The sequence below is a fragment of the Colias eurytheme genome, chromosome 3, assembly GCF_061535395.1.
Source record: "Colias eurytheme isolate Ceu_HAF_F1 chromosome 3, ilColEury1 Martin Lab GWU primary, whole genome shotgun sequence".
NCBI classification, from domain to species: Eukaryota; Metazoa; Arthropoda; class Insecta; order Lepidoptera; family Pieridae; genus Colias; species Colias eurytheme.
In genome coordinates, this window is record NC_142982.1 from 11,318,067 (window position 1) to 11,324,066 (window position 6,000).

Genomic DNA, 6,000 nt, shown 5'->3' on the forward strand with positions numbered 1-6,000 from the left:
GACACAATAGATTCTCTATTGTGTCTGTGATTCCGGGGCCTGAGTTGTTACAACACATGGAAATCTGTCCAGCCATTATCGAGTTAAAAATATCTGATACAACTATTTTGTAGCAAAAAAGTAGAGAAGTAGAAACTTAAGGTATCCTTTGTATTTGATTTGACAAAAAATTATAACTTGATAAAATTGGGGTAAAATTAATAAAAGGCATATTTGCGTCATAAAAATTAATTTTATTACACTTTTTATAGTTAATAATATTGTAATCGATTAATATACAATTAATATAACATACGATCGCAATAATTCGAGATTTCATACTTCTCATATAAAGCTCATGTCTTAAAACTAAAAAAATCTCATACATTATTGTAACTGCAAAAAGAAAGTATTAAAACAATTTGCTTGAAAAAACTATTTTTGGTCAATTTATTACAAAGTCCTTAATAAATAATGTAATCTATATTTAACATATAAAAACATAGTGGTAACGGAAATAAAAAAAAAACATCGCACAAAAAAAGTAAACAGACAAATCGTATTAAAAATGGCGCGAATTATCATAACCTTAAATTATTCTTTCCAAGGTCCATTGACCGTTAATTGTTGTATGACAACCTTAAACAGTACTTATACAATGCATTTTTAAGTAGATTTGAAGGTTTGATTATTGTATTTATAAACTGTCCAATGTTTATCCTTTTTAGTTTAAAGTCTGAGTAAATTTTACGATTTCACAGTTAAATAAATAAATAAATAAATAAAACCTTTATTTGTCTCTCTCACAAGGGTTAAAAATGACAATTAATGAAAAATACACATAATATATTAGGCAACCTTATGAGAGCTGGTGCCCGAAGTGGGTTCAGTAGAACCTGTGGTACGGGTCACCAGGCCCCACTTAGTATATCCAAAATACAATGTAGCAGTCGTATGGATAGAATTTGCAGAATTTGCAGCAAGCTTGTGGATAAAACAAAAGAAACAGTAAAATAGTATTAAAATAAAATAACTAAAAACAAGTAAAAAAAAAAAAAATAGATGGTTGTTGTGTGTGTGTATGTGCGTATGTGGAATGTGTATATGGGTGTGTGCGTGTATGAGTGAGTGTATAGTGAGGTCTGTAATGAAGTCTGAGCTGATGAATGAAGAATGTCTTTGCTGAAGTCAAAAGAAACGGGGATTAATTAAAGCGGAAGCAAATAGTTTTTTTTTTATATAACGTTGCACAAAAGTTTTTCTGTATCATCGTAGTTTAAGGTTTTCAGGTACATAGAGATTTTGATTTTACAATTGGATCGATTGAGAGGGTAAATATTGAGAATTTTATTTAATTTATTGTAAAGATCATTGCCGAGATAACAATAGAAGTTCCGAGATAATTTTGAATAAAATCTAACCATGTGACATACTGTGTCCTTTCGCCTCTTATCTTTTATCGAGTCAGGATTATACGTAAGTTGCTGGTGTTTCATAAGGACAGTTTGGAGTATAAAAGACTGTCTTACAGATAGAACGTCCCAGAATCTGTACAGGTCAAAAGTGGGAAAACGACAAGGAAAACCTCCAGCTACTTTCAGTACCGCACGTTGAGCTCTCTCCAATTCGAGTAAGTATGTTTTAGCGGCACCTCCCCACGAGGTAATGCAGTAATCCACTAGAGACTGGCACAGGCTACTGTATACAATCTTAATGACACGACGATCAGCAACGTGTCTGAGTGACTTAAAAATATAAATAAGTTTACGCATTCTGGACACTAAGGCATTGATATGCGGTTTGAAGGTAAGACATTGGTCAAGTATTACTCCTAAATATCTTATACTCTCAGTCCTTTCAATCGGAGAACAAAGGCACAGGGGATTTTCTTGGTCACAGGTATGAGCTTTTAGAGATAAAGAAGGCGGTGGAAGCACATTTGACTTAAGTGCGAAACATATGTATTTAGTTTTAGAAGCATTTAGGGTAAGAATATTTCTCTGTAGCCATGAATTAACCTTATTGAACCCTATTTGAGCAGTAATGAAGAGATCATTCCAATTATCACTCTCAAAAAACATTGCCGTATCGTCAGCAAAAGTAATAATTTTGCCATTCGTAAGGTTAAGGCTTCCCAATTCGTTTATGTAGATCAAGAATAGAGTTGGGCCCAGGATGCTTCCCTGCGGCACTCCAAAGTCAACAGAAAGTTCATTGCTTAAAAAAGAGTTGACCTTAACCCTCTGCTTCCTACCAGAAAGATAGTCATGGAATAGCTGTAGGGCAATACCACGAATACCCAGTTTTTCCATCTTAGAAAGCAAAAGTGGGACAGAAACCGTGTCGAAAGCTTTTGCTAGGTCGAGAAATATTGTCAGGCATTTCTTCCTCTTGTCTACTGTTGTAATTATAGAATTCACTATTTCATGAACAGCTTCATTTGTAGATCGACCTTGACGGAAGCCAAATTGCGATGGAGAAAAAAGGTTGTTGTCTTCTAGGTACTTAACTAGACGAACATTAATTATACGCTCTAAGATTTTTGAAAGAGTAGGCAATATGGAAATCGGTCTGTAGTTAGACACGCAATCTCTGTCACCACTTTTATGGATGGGTTTAATAATTGCAGATTTGAAAGCAGTAGGGAATTTTCCAGCGGAAATCGAAAGATTACATATATGAGTGAGAACAGGAGCAAGCAAATGAGCATATCTTTTAATCAATCTACCCGAGAGACAGTCATTTCCTACAGCACAATTATCACGAAGACCCTTGATCAGCTGGAGAATTTCGGATTCATCCGTGGGAAGCATAGCGAAAGATGATAAAGGTGGAGATTGCTTATAATGTTCATCTAGTTGAGAATTTTGGTGATTTAAAGAAATGTTCTTTTCAGCCAAATTTTTTCCTATGTTAGCGAAATAGGCATTTACTTTATTAATGTTTTCAACAGGAGATGTTGAATTTGATATTAGACAGGAAGAATGATCCACAGGCTTATTAATACAACTAATATTTTTAATCACATTCCATAATTCTTTTATATTACCGTTAGCCTTGGCAATTGCTTGTTTTTCATAACTTCTTTTAGCCTTCTTTAAAATCGATGAACAGAAGTTTCTATAACGTTTATATGTTTGCTTAAGCACTTCATTATTAGGATCCTTTTTAAGTTTCTTGTATAGATTGTCTCTATTACGCATACAACGCAGCAGTCCTTTCGTAATCCAAGGTTTGTTGATTGTTTTTTTAGTTGAAGTTGTTTTCAATTTCAGGTTTTGCACAGCGGCTCGAGACAAGCTGTCTACCAACAAGTCCGTTGCGGCATCGACATCATTAGTTAATAAAATATCCTGGAAGTTGATATCACCAACTGCTTTATCTAAATTTACATAGTCCAATGTTTTATAGCTCACAGGATTTCGTATTTTAGTATAGAGATTAATACTAAAAGCAACAGATTCATGGTCAGTGATAGTGGTTTCAGCAACTACACACGTTGCTTCCAGTTTAGTTTTAACCATCATGTGGTCCAAGCAAGTTTTGCCATGGGTTGGAAATACATGAGCAGGAAGAATACGATGACTGGCTAGAGTATTTAAGTATTCAAACGAACGCGAATCTGTGCTGTCTTCTGTTATGTCTATGTTGATGTCACCACACAATATAATATTATTAAAGTTATTTAGACTATTAAGAACTATATTTATGGAGTTTAGAAAGTCAGTAGTGGAACGCTGACCAGGGGGACGATAAATGCCTAAAATACAAGTGTTTTGTTCAATTTTTAGCAAGAGACAATTAGCGTCGCAAACTACTGGTTCTTCGACAGAAACTCTTAGGTTGTTTTTGTAATATATTACGACTCCTTCATTTTGTGATTTATGCATGGAAGTAGCAGCATGGTTATAATCTTCAATGATCGGAATATTTTTATTAAGGGAGAGCCAACATTCTGAAAGAACTAGTACATCCCAAGATATTTTTGAGCGCTGTAATAAGGTAAGAAAATTGGACATGTTGCAGGTGATGCTGCGGATGTTTTGCGAGAGAATGGTAAGGGATGAATTCGTAGGGAGAATATGAATCAAATCCTCTATATTACATTTTTTAGATTCAGCAACGGAGATTTTATCGAGATCCGAGTGTAAATTATCAATATTAATCATGGTTTAATTAATTAATTGAAAAAGATATTGAATATTGTGCAAGCCACTAGATATCCGTGACTTGCTTAATGATGATATAAGATGTTTTTTTACACTGGGATCACGAAAATCGGGTGCTTGAATCAGTAATCTGAGAAAGAGAAATGAGTTCAACATCCAATGATAAATAATATGATGAAAAGGAGACTTAGTACGATTTTTCAACAAAAAATTTGACTTCATTTCATTCTGAATAAATAAGTGGAGGTATGAGTTAATTTGTGGCGAAGAGTGTTTGTGAAAGTGTGTATTGGTGAAACAAGTAAATTTAGCGTAAAAAATATTACAAACAGAAAGTAAAAACATTAAATTACATAAAATAAAGCTACGAATATAGACAATGGTACAGAAAATAGGTAATAACATTTTTAGTTTTAACAGATAGAAAATTTTTAATTTTAAGAGAAGCATGCAGATTTCAATGACATCTAGTCACTTGACAAGTTTAAGGAGTTCCGTTTCGTCTTTAATGTGGATTGGGGTAGATTTTTCATCTTTCTTCACATACAACTTTCCAAAAGACGTCCAAGTAGCATAAATAGTTTTATTCTTTACAGATTCCCGAGCAATATAAAATGCTCTTTTTGTTTTACTTGATAGGTACTCAGATATAAAGATTGAGCGAGGAGGACCAGGGATCTTTAGATGTTGCGTGTTTAATTGCGGCTCTTTCTTTTCGCGATATGATTTATTCAGAGATTTGAATTTGTACAAAATTGATTCCTTCCTATTACTAGTAGTGAACTCCACAACCACAGCCTCCGATTTCAATCGATATATGTCCCGTATCTCTGATTCACTTATTCGAGTTTCCAAACCAAGAGTATCACCTAATTGTTGGATCGAGGAAGTTAGGGTTAATTTGTTTTCCGAATTTTGTTTAGGGAGGTTACGGATTTCGATGGTTGACTTTCTGATGAAATTTTCCAGGTATTCAACTTTATTTTCCAGAGATTGTACTTGATTCCTATATGAACTATTTTCGGCTTCTAATGTTGCCATCTTTTTTAATAATTCTTCATATTGGGTAGTTAAAGTTGCAACCGATGTTTGTATACTCATATTTTGGTTTATAATAGTAAGCATAGTTTTATTAATAGAATCGTATTTTTCTTCTTGGTTCGATTTAATTTCAGAAAACATGTTCTTTATTTCGGAAATTGGGGAGTGAGACTGGGCCTGAATGTCGTCGATGGTACGTTTTTGTCGCTTAGTAATGTAGAAATAATTATTTTCATCTACCGAAGAATTCCCAGCTAGATTTAAGGCCGAATCCGAGTTATAGTGAATAGAAGAATTTGATGTAGTAGCAAGGAATTGGTTACTAGGCGGTGTCCGTTGAATAGACATCTCCAGCAGTGTTGGCAAAATAAAAGAAAAAAAAAAAAATATATAAGATCTCTGCCAGATTAGAACCCGGACTTCTCCGATCGCCACTAACAAGGTTCACAGTTTAGCTAAATGGACAGTACTTGAAAACGTGAAATAAGTGTTTATAACGTACTACTAATCAATAACTTAACAAGACATTACGATGCGTAATGTTTTCAAGGTCACTTTGCTTTCACTTCGTACACAACGTTACCACTTTACAACTGTTATTTTTTTAAATTGTTTGAGATTAATATTCACTTTTATCACTGGTTATTGAGTTTTAAATTAGCACCACTGTTCGATATGACTTTATTTTATAATATTAATGTATTAATTAGCACTGTTTGACAACTTTATCTATTTTATTGGAAATTAAAACAGACGAAGCACTTAAAACACGACTGCTCGCGTGAGCGGGCGGCGGGCGGGGGGAAGTTAA